Source organism: Papio anubis, chromosome 4, assembly GCF_008728515.1.
Source record: "Papio anubis isolate 15944 chromosome 4, Panubis1.0, whole genome shotgun sequence".
Lineage (NCBI taxonomy): Eukaryota > Metazoa > Chordata > Mammalia > Primates > Cercopithecidae > Papio > Papio anubis.
In genome coordinates, this window is record NC_044979.1 from 88,606,571 (window position 1) to 88,623,228 (window position 16,658).

Below are 16,658 nucleotides of genomic sequence, written 5' to 3' on the forward strand. Positions count from 1 at the left end.
CCTAATTTCTAAGCAAAGGCTGACAAACAAGGTAATCAGTCGTGTGTGTGTGTGTGTGTGTGTCTGTCTGTGTCTGTGTGTGAAACAAATACACACAGGTGTATTTATTTCAGGAACCAAAAGACTGCATTTACAAAATATGTTTGAGATGGAGATAGTTATTAAATTAAGGCCAAATTGTTTCCATATGGTGAAAATACTTCTTTACTAGTAAAAGATATTTTTATAATTTAAGAGGTTTAAGATGGTTTCGAAATTCATTTCTCATCACATTTCCAGCATTCATGAGCCTTTGAAACTTAAAGCCAGAGAGGAGCTTATCATTTGACAAATTATGTAAGAGTTCCAGAATTTAATGTTATGTCGATTCTTAAAATTGGCCATTATTCACAAATTATATTTATCACATGCATTCATGAAAATCAAGAGAACTTTAGAATAATTATAAATATTCCTTTATCTAATATTAGCCACTCACAGGCTATAACTACCATCTGCCCTTTCTGCCAATGGTGTACTTATTAATATGTTTTAATAACAATCCTAATAGTTTTCATTTTAGGTTAAAATGTATTTGCCTACCACAACTATACCTGCATTTTTCAATGCTTGCTTTTCACACTAGAAAACAAAGACCAGTCAATACTTTAATTGCCCAAGGGTTGTAAACAGACATGAGTGATTCCTTAAAGCAGCAATCATCTTTAGGAAAAAACGAACTGTAGTGTTTTTTGTTGTTGTTGTTGTTTTGTTTTGTTTGAAACGGAGTCTCAGAGTCTTGATCTGTCGATCTGTCACTGAGGCTGGAGTGCAGTGGCGCGATCTCGGCTCACTGCAAGCTCCGCCTCCCGGGTTCACGCCATTCTCCTGCCTCAGCCTCCTGAATAGCTGGGACTACAGGCACCCGCCACCGCGCCCGGCTAATTTTTTGTATTTTTAGTAGAGGTGGGGTTTCACTGTGTTAGCCGGGATAGTCTCGATCTCCTGACCTTGTTATCCACCCGTCTCGGCCTCCCAAAGTGCTGGGATTACAGGTGTGAGCCACAGCGCCCGGCCAAAAAGCTGTACTTTTAAGTGCAGTTTATGCATTTGCTAATTCTGTGCTGCACTCTCAGGATGATGGGCTGCGCATTATTAGCTTATTCCTTTTATGTTATATTACTTAGTTTGAAAATCAACTTTTATTTCAGGTGCCATAGTAATTTCTCACTGTTGTTAACAGAATTACAAAGAGAAAACCTTGAAAAGAGTACATTTAGTTTAAATTAAGCCGAAAAGAAAAGTGGAAGGTAAATTTAGCCAAGATTCAATTTAGAATTGTACCAGAATATTTAGTTGCCTTAAAAAAATACAAAGTATTGCTACTTCAAATGAAAATTTCTTGAGAAACTCTAGCCCTTGTTAAATGCAGTGTTGGTAACAAAATAAACTTTCACTGTCAATGTATCAGAGTCCTTATTCCTCAGCATTCTTACCAATACTTGGTATTATTAGACTCAATTTTTGTCTGTCTGCTGGGTTTAAAATGGTGTCTCATTTTGACTTAATTTTAATGTTCTGTTTACTAATGTGATGTAACGTATTTCATATGTGGATTGGACATTAGAGTTTCTTTTCCATCACTTGCCTATTTTCTTTTGCCAACTTTATTATTGGGTTGTCTTTTCTAACTTATTTTTTAACCATTATTAATATATATTCTGAATACTCATTTTTGATTGATTAAATGCACTGTAAATGTTTTCTCTCAATCTGTCATTAACACATTTCCCTTTTTAAAAGTGTCTGCACAAAATTGTATCATTATGTTATGTTTATCTATCTTTTTCTTTATGATTTGTGTTCTTTTATGTCTCATTTAAATCAATTCCTTTCCTGAGAATTTAAATGTATTCTTTGACATTTTTCTTGTAAAACTTTTCAAGTTTGCTCTTTGTATATATGTTTAATCTACTTGGAACTGATTTTCTGAGTGGGAGTGTATATGTATATGTGTATGTATAGTTTAATACAAAAAATAAGAGTTTAACATAGAGTAGCAATTATCTTAGCATCAGTTATTAAAAATTGTTCCTTCTCTATAGTGCTAGTACTGATATATGTAAAGTTTCCACATATGTGGGCCTAATTGTTGTTGGTCTATTCAGTTCTTTTACCTAGTTGTCTATATTTGAACCAATGATGTATTCTATTTTGTATAGCTTAACAAATAACTCCTGAAATCTGATAAGGCAGATATCCTCATTTTAAGTTCCTTCAAAATTATGACTTTTCTTGGAATTTCGCTATTCCATGTAGATATAGAAGTAACTTGTCAAGTTAAGAATAACATTAATACTAAATATTGATTTTTTTCTATCCATGGACAAAATGTACCTCCCTATTAATTTTTTTCTTTATTGTCTTTTATCTATGACTTCTTCAATTCAGGACACTTTACTTGATTTAACTATCGCTCAGGAGTATTTTATTAACATTATTTTAATATTATGTAATATGGTAATGGTTTCTTATATTACATAATATTGAAGTGTGAGAGTAGGCCTGTGTGTGCCAACACTCAGTTATCCTAGATTGCAAAGCTAAGACAGGTCTAAAATGTGCTAATTTTAGCTTTTCTGCTTTCTCCTTTATTTTATAAATTCCACTCATTTTTTCTTGAAGATTGCCTGTTTCTAGCAGCACCCTTTCCTCCTTTCTATTTTTTTTCCTAGTCTGCTGCCAACCAGCTTTTTAGAATTTTTTCCTGAGATAAAAGTAAATTTATTTTGAGTATGAGGTTTAAAACATATTAATTAGCTACGAGTTGTTGATTAAATACTGTGCACCAGTGTTTGTATTAGACATCCTAGATTTTCCCAGCAGCACTACTATTAGGGATAGATGGTAGTCACCAATAGATAGATAAAACTGAGGAAAACATGCCCCAGATTATGAAATTAGAGTGCCGTGTAGTCAGGATTGAGTCCAAATCTATGTTTTTTCTCCTAGCACCACTCTGCCTCTAACACATAACAAGATTTTAACGTTGAAGTCTAATCAGAGACAATGTGCTGTACAATTCTAAAGCCAGACAACCTGATTCTGAGGCAGGATGAGCACACTTACCTAACTTTGGGGCCATAGAGCAACTGCTGTGCCAGAAAGTTTATAGGGAGGGAGAGTGGTTGGGTAAGTAGGAGAGACAGAGCTGCAGGAGCTTTCAAAGGTGGTTGTAGTGAACTGAATAAAGCATCTCCAATATGTCAGAGCTGCAGATTGAGGAAAGGAAATAAAGAGAGTTTTAAGATATTTAGCCTGTTCTGCTGCAACACGTGTTTCTATAACAAAAATTAAATGTAGTTGATACATAGATGATAATGCGTTGGCTCTTATGTGATTTTTTTCTAGTCATGGGGAACCAGAAGAGTAGAAATACAATAATAGCTTTTAGTAATAAATGGGAAAGAAAAACCCATCAACTGGGCTGCTACATTGCCAACAGGAGTCATTTGGAATATGTTTAAGAAACTAAAAACTAGTACCTGCATCCAGTGAGTTGCTTATCTCAGTTCCTCGTGCCCAACCTTGTTATGCTGTAGGCTCATGGCAGGGGACATTTCCTCCAAGCCCAGCTACGCTGCAGCCCCGCTGCAGAGATCCAGTTTTCCAGCGGTGCCTTAGCCCCCATCACCCCTCTTCACTGTCCTCTCTATTGTTTTGTGCATTTGTCCATCCACTGGGGCAGCCTCTGGCCAAGCTGAGCTGCTGGTTTTTTGGAGAGGGCAATCCAACTTTTATCCCCACTTAACAATTGTAAATACCAATAATAATTATAATAGTATTGTATGATAATGATAGTGATGATGGACATGGTGGTATAGTTACCAAATAACATCGGCTTTGAACAGTTTGCTTATAATCCCATCATCTCATAAAGTTGTTATTTAGGGAACATATTTAACAGAATATGAATTTTCTGTGAAATGCAATTATTGTGTTATTGCTGCATACCTGTACTGTTACAGATCTATTGTTTCCTTCGTGGTGCTCAAAAATTGTAAATAATGGACCTCACTTACTTAGATATTACTTTCACGTTACTCAAATGGATATTAACTATAGCACCAGTATAAACTGCTGAGCACTATGTGTTATAGTTATAAGGGTTTTACTGGGTTCTGTTTACTTTGAGTACCAGGGTATTTTTGTCTTCAGTAGTCAGATTGTGTCACCCCAGTATCCATTACAATACCTAGGAAATTTATTTTCATTCTAGGCTTTGGGAAGATGATAGACTGATGTAATGTGAGTTAATCCACTGCACAACGGCTTACTTTCTTATATAGTTGAAGTAAAGCAAAATTATACATGACAAAGGATGAATTGTGATATGAATCTTTCGTTCCTCCCTCACTGTGGATCTGGTGTATGTATACCTTTAGCCTATGGAGCTAAGTCTAGTCTAGATTGCTTGCCTTGTGTAGTCTGAATGCTTGAGTTTCAGTTTTGGATGGGCCACAGTATTACATGATGACTTTTGTCTGGTTGTTACTTCATCATGTCCAGATCCTTGTGATTATTTGCAGAACAATGATTATTAACTGTGTCTGTAATTGCCTGCGGGTGACTTTATGTGCCAAGTCTTCACTACCAGCATTTCCAAAGAGCTTGGTTTCCTTCCAAGCCATTCATCAATTGCCTATCGCCAAGCTGTATATGCCTTGAGGCATGATCGTTCACTCAGGAGCCTCTGTAACTCTGACTGTGCTCTGCATTTTCTCTGCAAAATTAAGGCAATGGAAAAGATCATATTCTGCTTGTTCTGGCAAGAAGGGAAGAGGTCTGAACTGAAAACAGGGACACAGCCATGGACCCTGATGTGCCCTGTCATACTGTTAAAGAGTATCCCTGACTGCTGAGCATAGTGGTATGTACCTGCAATTTCAGCTACTTGAGAGGTTGAGACAGGAGAATCACTTCAGCCTAGGAGCTTGAGACCAGCCTGGGCAACATAGCAAGACCTGGACTCACCAAAAAAAAAAAAAAAAAAAAAAAAAATTCTCCTTAGCTACCACATCTCAGGGATTTTTTTAAAAACTATTTTCCCTTTTTGTGGATATTGTTTGCATTTTTGTCTTGATATCAGTTATCTTCCAGCAATAAATACTTGAGATGTTATTATGGTTATCAAATCTTACAAATGATTATTACAGAAGGATAGAAATGGTATTGAAGGATTAAAACATAAATTATGAAGAAAAGTAACTGAGCGATGCCCTTATTTATTTATTTTCTTAGAGAAGCATCACACATTTTTCAGAAGACTTTTTTTTGGAATCACAGAGCGTGACTTTTCTTCCTGGGCCATGAAATCAAAGCATTACCGAGGGAGCATTAACAGCTCATTGTGCCTGGCTCTACAGCACATGAGTGTCCCGTCCAGTGGCTTGCTGCGCACCATGAACATGCACACTTTGCCTGAGCACTGAAGGCCCTTCTTCCCAGGAGCCATTGGAAGAACCAACACTTGTCAAAGCAAATCATATTTGTTATCTAAATATGAGGAAACTCTTAAAAACAGAACAAAGTCTAACGTATTACTCTACAAGACAGATTTTTTTGAAGTACTGCTCAGAAGTGTGACTTTTTCCACTGCTACATTAAGAATTAGCCAAAGAAAAAGATGGTGAATTATGCATTATATACTATGTGCATTATATACAGTAAATTATGCTTTATATACTACTAAGGAAGAAGAAAGATGCACAAAATAATATGAAAGCTAATGGGTAAGAAATATGTGCTTAAGTTGGGGCAGGACAGTCAACTTTTGATTTCTATGAAAGAAAACAAAGGCTTCAATTAGTAGTATGTGAATGGGCATCCCAAGAACAGATAATGATTGCTGAAATGAGGGAGATATCATCTTAAGCAACTAGAAAGGACATGTGTGAAAGCATTGATACACAGACAGGATACAGTGATTTTGAAGAACCTAAGTAAAAATGAGAGTAAGGTTTTCAGAAAAAGCAGAATAAAGGAAAATAAACCCACAAAAGTGAATTGGAAGAACTTTGACCAGTAATATATTGATAGTGGATGTGTTTTGAGGATTATTTATGACCCGTATCAGTAGGCATTATTGTTATGATCATAGGAAAATCCTGGGGAAGAGGGTTTTTGGAATGAAGAATGGCCATATTGTCTAATGTGTCTTCTTACCAAGCTCACCCTATGTTAAGAAGCTTAATTCTGGAAAATTTTAAATTGTTTCTGGATACACATAAGAACTCCTGGCAGAATTTTTCTCCTCTGGAAATAAAGTCATTTAAAACTTTACAAATCAAGTTCTTTCTGTTTTTTCATTTATCTCAAATTTTCTAAAACTGATGCTACATTGGCAATTCTGTTAAAGTTCAAAATTAACAAATTGTATTACCAGAAAGGCTTATATCATGACTGTCTAAACATTGTATTATTGGCACAGATTCAAAATTCAAAATTTTGAGTATTATTTTAATCCTTCTCTTTTCTATCAACTGATTTGAATCACATATATTTAAATGTTTGAAGGCCAATATATTCTACTATGTAATGATCTACACATTTTTGAGATGTTACAATAATTCATGATTCATTTGAAAGTGGAAAAAAGAGTACTTTAGTTTTACTCTAATGTCTAGATATTTAAAATATTGTTGTGGGACTGGGCATGGTGGCCACTGTAAGCCCAGCACTTTGGGAAGCTGAGGTGGGAGGATTGTTTGAGGCAAGGAATTCAAGCCTGGGCAACAAAGCAAGACCTTATCTCTCAAAAAAAAAAAAAAAAAAAATTAGCCAGCCATGGTTGTGTGTGCCTGTAGTCCCAGCCATTGAGGTGAGAGGATCCCTTGAGCCTAGGAGGTTGAGTTTGCAGTGAGCTATGATTACACTACTGCACTCCACCTGGGCGACAGAGCAAGATCCTATTAAAAAAAAAAAAAAGTAAATGGCTATAGGTATTGAAATACAAAGGTAGCCCCATTATCATAGAACCTGATAATCATGGGTTCTCATTTCCCAACCCCCATATTGGTTTAAGTGTTTTTGTTCATGTAATGCTATATGCATGTTTTGAGTGAAGTGCATATTTTAAATGAAATAAAATGCCTGAAGTTTTTGAATATTACATCTGCTGAGTGTTTTCTTCCTAGCTTTTGAAGGGGATGGCATTAACTTATGTTTGTGGATTCCCTATTATTTGGCCCTTGGAACCATTTAGCTCCTAGATTTTAGTTTCATTTAACTAGGCCTTGATTTTTGAAGTCAATACATAATTATTCATAATAGAAATAAGTAAAAAGTATTAACCAGGCATGGTGATTCATGCTATGTCTCAGCTACTCTGAAATCACATGAGAAGACTGCTTGAGCCCAGGAGTTTGAGGCTTTAGTAAACTATGATTGTGCTATTGCATGGCAGTCTGGATGACAGCGCAAGACCCCACCTGTAAAAAAAAAAAAAAAAAGGAAAACGTAAAAAATTTTAGTTCAACTCAGGTTTTGAATTTAAAATAACTAAATTTGGGTTCCAAAGGGTCCCTTCTGCTTATAAGCAAGTACCATTGAGAATTTCCTTCAGACATAGCCAAAATAAGAAGACAGCAGTCCCTGCTTCATTACGAAAAACAGATTGTTACAGCTTCAGGTGAAAAAACTAATGTTAGCTTATTGATTTTTAAATAGACTGTCCCTGCCATCTGGAGAGAAAACATTAGTTGGGGGGAATGCATTGTTTACTGAAGATATTCCTAGGTTCGAATTATATGACGAACACAGACGTAATTCAGTATACCTAATGAAGGCTCTGTATTTCGTGTGAGTGTTGTTATTAAGCTTTGTTTCTCATATTAAAATGTCAGATTTAGCTTTACAAAAAGGATATAGCAAATAGTCCAGCATAGTCCACCACCTTCTTGTTCATTATTTCCATATCTTATTTGGCAGTTAGGAATCATTGAATCGTTGAATATAAATGGTTTGTTTAGCACCTGGAGAGTGATATTCATATGATGAAAATTTCCATTCTAAGTTTTCATATTTAATTTATATATATTTATTATATGTATTATTTTTTCTTTAAGAAACAAAGCAGACTAATGATTTTTATATTCTGTTTTATAATGTTTATAACTGATCTTAGTTCAGCAATACAGAACTCAATTATCTTAGTTCAGAATATGGAATTCTAAGTAGTCCCTCAATCATTTAGTCCTTAATTTATGTATTAATACTATATTATAATCATAATGGCTACTGTATGTTGAGTACTATTATGTTATTATCATAATGCCGGGAACTTCATATTTACTATTTCTAAATATTAAAGCTATACTGAAAGGCAGATGTTAATATCCCCATTTATAACATGAGAGAATTGTGAGTCAGAAAGGTTAAGTAACATATCCAAGTTGTACAGCTCTGCATAGTAAGTGGCAGACACAAAATTCAAATCAAATTCTGTCTCAGTCCAGGCCTCTTATCCATACAATAAGCCACATTATTTGAAATGTTATTGTCTTCGTCTCTTTTGTGTTGCTGTAACAGAATACCACAAACTGGGCAATTTATAAAGAAAAGAAATTTATTTACAGTTCTGGAGGCTGGGAAATCCAAGAGCATGGTAAGGGCATCTTGTTAGGCCTTCTTATTTCATCATCCCATGGTGGAAGGCAGAAGGGCAAGAGAGCATGAGAAAGCAAGAGATGGCTAGATTTGCTTTTATAACAAACCCATTCATGATAATGGCATTAATCCATCTTAAAGGTCCCACCTCTCAATGCCATTGCATTGGGAATTAAGTTTCCAACATATGAACTTGAGGGCAAACTATACCAGTTATATAGTTCTGTTTCATAAAAAAGAGATGCCATGATTCTCATGAATCAAATTTAAATTAATATCTGAAGCCAAAGTTTCCACATTTTCCAGAATATATCTCTCTGATCTAGAAAGTATATGATCATAAGGCCCTTCCTTCAAAAGGTTTAGACCATGTAGGATCTCTTTAAAACTGAAAAGATGACCTTCAACTCGATGAGAATGTAAGGTGGAACTTCTTTTTATTAGAGCTTTGATGTTCTCAGAGTGTCTCATCAATGTGTTTTGCAGAAAAACTGTAATAGAAGCCAGTATGGCCATTAGACAGAACCAGGGAGACCCTTAGGAGCATAGAAACAGTTGTTAAAATTGTTTTCAGTAAAAATAGTTTCAGTATAGAAATGGAAATGTTTTAAGTAAATTATCTGGACTCTTGAATGTCTAATTCCTTGTGTTTAATTCTAGGAAAATAAAGCATAATATAATGTATAATCTCCATGTTTTATATTGATAATATGAAACTTATGTATGGCTATAATTTTGACCAGAAAAAATATTGGATTTGGAGAAGGGTGGTAGGTGGAATAGGGAGTGATAATGCAGAAGATGGTCAAAATTGTGTGCCTGACATTTATTTGTGAAAATAAGTATGAATGGAAGTGTATAGTTATGAAATGTTTTATCTACATTTCTGTAGATTTATATGTATCTATTCAACCAACATGTGGCTTTGCCAAGGAGATCGTCTTTGGGGAGTGTTTTGGAGGTTGAAAAGGATTTGCTGCTTTTAGCTCCGAGAACATGGCGCACCAGCAAGCGCGTCTATCTCCCTTCTGTGAGCTTACGAAATGCAGAGGCTTTTATATTGGATACAAGGAAAAAAATACAGAAGTAGGCTGCTTATAAAAGAGAGTGATGCCTAAAATAAAGGCATTGAAAGGTTGAAAATAAAGGGAAAGAAAAATATCTACCAGGCAAATGTGAATAAAAAGAAAGTCTGTTGTAGTAATCTTGAGGCAAAAGACATCATAAGGGACAAAGAAGGACATTATATATTGGTAAAATGAAAAAGAATTTCCCAAATGAAAAAGAGTGAATACAAGAACATCATGTTCAGAGACATGGAAGAATGAAAAATATGTGTGGGTAATATCCAGGAATTGTGTCTGTTGCATGATATTTGCAAAAGAAAGTTAGGGGTTAAACTCCTAGGTCAGGTGGTTGTCAAAACTTGAAAGGCCTTAGAGTGTGTTTGCCTCTGTTCTTGGCACTGAAATAAGAGAACTCCTGAAATAGAGAATATTCCATAACCATAGGATGTATGATATAAACTTAGTGATACGGCCAGTTGTAAATGTTTGTATTTAGATATATGCCATTGCTATAAATACTTTTAATCTGTCGAAACATAAGTAAAATATGTTTTAGGTGCTTGCTATTCCTTAAATTCAATAGTTCACACCCAACTAGATTGAATTATGAAGTCAGAATTGAATTGCAACATTAACCAAAAGTTGTTGCTATTTTCAGTGGCAAGCTTTCTAAAATCCTCTTGATTTAACTTGGTTATAGGTCATGGTGTGGTATGGCACATATCAACTTGACCTTTGTAATAAGAAATGATGTAAAAAGCTCTGAGTTGACTTTTGGTATCTGCTACAATTATGTTAGCAATAGAAACTTAGTCTTATCACAGCTCTCAAATGTAGTATATATTCAGATGCTACACATGACAGAATTTTTGGTGTTCGGAATTTCCAAGTTGATAAATATAAAATATGCAGCTACATAAGAAGGAGACTTATTTTGTGGAATAAAATAAACTTTTGATTCATACCAAGTAGTAAAGATCAGAATGCTAATCCTTCTTAACTGGACTTCTAGAATTTTTTACTTTCATAGCCCTCTAGCTAAAAATATTGTTTTCTTGAAACAGAGTTTTCCATTAAGTTTCTGATCCTGTGAACACCTTGTATGTACATAGCTTAGTCAACATAGGATGGGTTAGTCAGTGTTAACTTGCATTTCAAAGTAGACACTGTTAAATAAAGAAAATAGTGCTCCATTATCAGCAAGAACCATTACGTGCCACTTAAAGGAAAAGCAAGGATTCCTACTTGATGTGTACTGATACATTCAGGCATATGTAGTACATATACTGATGCAAAATGGTGTTAAGTTGCCTAGTTTTCTTATGTGAAACATTAGTTTTAGGGTCGCAGAAATACTGTTTATACAAAGTATAAAAATTGTGTTTTAAGTTTCTCAAGTGACCTTTGAAGGGAGGCAAAGTTGGGTCTGAAGCTGTAATATATTTCTTCTAGAATTTTGAGTGGAAATGGTGTATTCAGTGAAATTCATGAGTTAAAGATAGAGCATGAAGACATTAGCCAATGCAGCTGATAACCAGAGTTTTCTGGAAGCTCTGTCATGACTGCAGGGTAAACTAAATTCATTACTGTAAAGCAGAGTTACAAATCCATTTTTATATTAATTTCTTAGTGCTGATATCTGCTATAAATGCCTCACAAGAAAGATATTTTAATACTTTGTTCATTCAAATTGTACTAGATAATGATGGTCACATTGAGATCATTTCTGCTACAGTCTGATGCCTAGTGTTTTTCACTGGTTAGTCTATGTTGTGGGCCAACAACAAGGCAAAGGAAATGCAAAAAGTGAAAGTGCAGTTAAACTGCACTTGCTTTCAATGAGATTCTTTATTCAGTTATAAACTTAGCTTTTAATTATGGTTTCTTTTTTGTTATTAAATTAATATTCTAATAAGAAACTACAATGAAATATTAGAGGTTGAATAGTATATTTGTGATTTACTCAAGATCAGTAGTCACTTAATACATTCATCTAAAGAAGGAATCATTTATTCGTTGTATAAATATTTATTGAGTGACATAGTATGTGTCAGACTAAGCTCTGGTGATACAGCAGAAAGCAAAATGGACTATTTTTTCAAGTTGATGCATGAAACTTTTTATAGCTCTGAGTAATATATATTTAATATATAATGCTGATATATTAAATAATTCAACATTTAATCGATTATATAACTTTCTTTAGAATTTTTACAGTTTCTTTGAAAAATAGATGAGTAACAGCTCTTTAACATTTTAATAATCATGAATTAAAGGTCCATAGAAGGATATTTTTTGTAACCAGTTATAGTAATAATAGCTAGTATTTATTGAATACCTGTTTGCCAGGTATTATGTAATTTTCTGTCATCCTCATAACAATCCTGAAAAATGTATTATTTTGAATCCATGGTTATAAATTGAAATTCAGGGAAGATTTGAACAAAATTTAGTTACAGACTTTCTTATCAAACTGTATAATAATCACCTTGATTGTATTGCTTCTAAAACTGAAAATTCCATGAAAGTAGAGCCTGTGTCATTCTTGTATACATTTGTATCTTCAGGGCTTGCACTGTGGCTGTGAAATAGTTGATATTCAATATATGAAATAACTCACTTCCATAGAAAAAATAAACTTCCCTTGATTCTATCAAAAGACCATTAAGTTTTACTTATCTCTAATTACACGACTGCACAGGGCCATATTGATTTCTCCTCCTGTGCTGGCTGCCTTGACCGCTGCAGGGAGGGGCTGATGTGCAACTGGAAAACACTCAGAAAAAATAGAACCTGGAACAAAGTGGCTGAGCAGGGAAAAGCTGTGCACATATGCCCATCACCTTAAGAGTACAATGCTGCTCTCATTCGCAAGCTAGGGAATCCGTTTCTGAACAATCGACCTTAGTCTTTCATACTCTGAATATTAATAGCCTTGTTCTTACCTAGCCTTACCTAGTCTAATTATTTTCATTTAAAAAATTGTTTTCTAAAAATATTGGCTAATTTGAAATCACACCAAAAGACACTTTATTCTTTTATATTTTTGCTATGTAATTCCTGCTTTTGAAAGGATGATCTCATCTTATGGTTCTCAAACTTTATTGTGTATCAGAATTACTTGGAGGGCTGGTTAAAATACAGATTCCTTCCAGAGATTCTGACTTGGTTCTGGGGTAGGGACCAATAAATTGCACTTCTAGCAAGTTTCCAGGTGATTTTGATCCTCTGTAATCCTCTAAAAATAGAATAAATCTTGGCTCACCACATCCCATTTGAAGGGAAGAGTTATTGTCAATCACTGCAAGGCCAATGATTCTAACGTTTTTGTTGTCGTTGATTTGTTTTGCTTTCACATATAACAGTCTCCCTGAAATTTCAATGCCAACGTGATTTCTCAGACCCTTTGCCTGCTGTAAAATCTTTCCTCAGATGAGGAAGATTTTCTCGGAAGACCATTTGTTATCTAATTAGGCTTTCTAAGTGGGGAGAAATCACTTGTTAATTGACTATCCCTTATTCACATAGAATTGATGCTCTTCCTCTAAGAAACAGAACATTCCGGTAAACAAGGTCTTCAGTTGGAACAAAAATTAGTACACTGTACTTTCCCCTCCATCCCATTCCTTGGAAGTCTAACAGAGTCAAGCTCCCTGACTGCAGGCAAATGCACATAGTTTTATTGCTGTAATGATAGTTTGAGGAATGTGAGGTTGGGAGAAGAGGTCACATCAGTGAGTGAGTGAATGAGTGAGTGAGTGAGTGGAGGAGCACCAGTTATTGGTGAGTAATTTGCAGCACATGACAACTGTAGAGCACAAATTCAGTATTTGAGGTAATTAAGTTTTAAATCTTACTTCATTTAGATTCCAGAATCATAGGGTTTGTTAATACATGAAAAGTCTCTGCTTGATTACAGATGAACTGAGGATATATCATTGTGGTAGAATAAATTGGGTTACACTACCTCCCTTGCTTGTTTCCAGTTATCATCTGAGATTGATTTTAGAAGAAAGCGTATTATAATCCAGAAAAACACAACTTGAACTCCATAATGTCTTGTGTTGAAATCCCAAAGGATGAAAATATAATTCTGGAAAAAATAATAAAACATTCTTTATATTTATTTACATTTTAAAAGGGGGTTTATTTGAGAAAAATAAAAACAAAACAATACACTGTACACAATAAAATAGGAAAAATAGCACATATTTTTACAAGCAAAACCACTCAGGTACACTAGCAACAGTCACTCCAGTATAACAGTTATGCAGACAAACCGTATTTATAAGGAAATAGGTCAAAAATGGAAATGTATAAATGCATATCACTGTGGTTGATAATTGTGTGCACCCAGCTTTATATAACTGTAGTCATCTGAAATCCTGATGAGCAAGCTAAGCTTTTTGGCAAGATGGATCAAAAAATGCAGTGGGTCACCAACACATATATAGTTACCCAAAGAACCGAAATCCTGATAAATTTTCTTTCACAAACACAGACATAAAAAATCTTTCTTTATTGAAGAAATTTCAACATGTTTGGGCACAGAGACAATGCTTATATGCAAAGTCAACGTAGTTATAATGCACTTCTGGTGGAGTCAAATTTCTGATGTCCAAGGCATTGGAAGGGAAGTCTGCCCTAGTTCTCACAGAGAAACCAGTTCCCCTCCTGTGTGTTCTATATGGACCCCCAGCGGATTGCATGGTGCCTGCTAACATTGAGGGCAGGTTTTCTTCACCTCATCCACTCAAACTCACACACTAATGTCATCTGGAAGCACCCTTACAGACACACCAAAAAAATGCTTTAATAGGTTTCTAAGTATTTAATCCAGTGATATCTAAAATTGAATCCACAGGTCAACCCCTTGTCAATTTAGCTCCCGTAAGTATCTCCCTAATCATCCTTAATTTCCAAATAAAGACTGCAACAACCGCCTAACATGATGCAACTAACATGATGTAATGATCCTGCGTATGACCAAAAACTAATCCCTTTCTCAGAATTCAGCTTTCAAGATTTCATATTCGAGATTTTAATATTTCAAGATTGTCATTTTCAGGATTGTAGACATGAGAGATTTTAGACCTAAGGGATTTAGACTTTAGGGATTTTGTATCTTTTCAGATTTCAACATTTGGGATTATTGCATGTGGGATTTTGTCTTTCAGAATTATGATCCAAATCCATTTTAGAAAAGGTCATTGTGAGCTAGAGGTCTGAGGATATTTCTGGAAATATTTTGGTGACATGCAGGTTTTTTAATACTTCTTTTGGCCTATATGTCTGCATAAAAAGAAATGGGATTATGATAACTTTGAAATAACATTTTACATTAGGATTTAATTCCCACTCTCATTTACTATTAAATTGAGAACCTGGGGTTTTTGACCCTTGTTATCTTTTATTCCTTTATCTTTGACCTATATGTATATAAAATATAATATTTGGATTAGTTTCCAATAAATGCTTATTTAATTGAATTTGAATTTATTATATTGAAACTTTTTAAACTACCCATCTGTCCTAGCCTGACATTTGTGTTAGCTTGTTATAGTTCTTGTAATAGAACATGTATCTTTTCCCCCAAAATTAGTAAAATGTAGTTTTATAAATACCCCAAAAGAAACTGAGTCACATTTCTTTACTAACATTACTGAGATGATGTGAGAAGAATTAACTCAACATTCTTAATAATGGAAATGTAGTAATCAATATAGTTGATGGTTGTTTTGATGATACTTATTTTTCTTCTCAGAAACAAGTGGGTTTTCTGTAAGTATCCAATGTCTTTTCACTCTAAAGTATTTTTTCATTATCAAGAGTTAAATAAAAGAGAAGATTGCTGATGGAAAAACATACTGCAAGAATGCAGGGATGAAATGTAAATAAACCATGTTAAATAATGGTCAAAATGAAGAAGACACATTATTTGCAGTATTTTGTGTGGAATGCCCTATCCTGGAACCTTTAATAACTAGGATAATTACGAACTCAGTTTTCTGGAGTTGTATTCTGTTTCTTATTCATTATTATGAAAGCTGAGAGATCTTTTTTTTTTTTTTAAGCAATTGTGGTTTGAAGGTGTAATTTAAACTTAAAAAGACAAAAGATGCATAGGCATATTATATCACTATTGTGATTTTGTTATCCCTTTTATATGTTCATCATAAATTTTTGTATTCTGTTAAAAATCACTCTGAAACAGACAGTGGGTCCATTTTTCATGAGTAGATCATATTAAATTTTATTTGGAATATCTCAGATAATGATTTGTATCATGTTGGTAAGGGACAAGATGGTGAGACTGGATAATACAAATGCTAGACTTATATGGTTAGTTATTAATTACCTGTATTTCCTTAAGCAACTCTCTTTAAAGCCTGACTCCAATAGTGAGTTCTTTTGTAATCAAGTCTCCTTAGTTTCCTCATAAGTAAATTTCAGTTATTGTTTTTCTTAATATAATAAGTTCTTGTTCTGATCTCACCACAAAAAAAAAGTGGTAACTAGCTGAGTTGATGGATTTATAGCTTGATTATGGTAATTATTTCACAAGGTATAGGTATATCAAATCATCAAATCGTACACCTGAAATATAAAGAGTCTTGATTTGTCAAATATACCTCAATTTAAAAAGTGTTCTTTAAATAAATGTTTTGTAGAATTAAAAAAAAAAAAGTTCTTCAAAAGAAATCTTAAAATCTCCAAATGTAAACAGGGAAAAGCGGAACTGCCCTGGTTCCACGGAGAACCTTTTTTTGAGGAAACTTAGGCAACTCCAGGTATTCTATGTCATGAGGCAGAGTTTGAAAACTACAATTGACTCTCTAAACTTCCTCCTGGGTCTAAAATGTGATGATAGTCACTACTTCAATACATCATCCTGAAAGAAAATTGTTAGGTCCACACTGTTTCTATCCTTTGAATTTTACACGT

At 34.3% G+C, this 16,658-nt stretch overlaps 1 protein-coding gene across 26 annotated transcripts in view; it reads left to right on the forward strand.

The window, feature by feature from the left end:
- HDAC9 (histone deacetylase 9) overlaps positions 1–16,658 on the forward strand; it is a 709,012-nt gene that overhangs the window by 392,816 nt on the left and 299,538 nt on the right. The window lies entirely within an intron of this gene.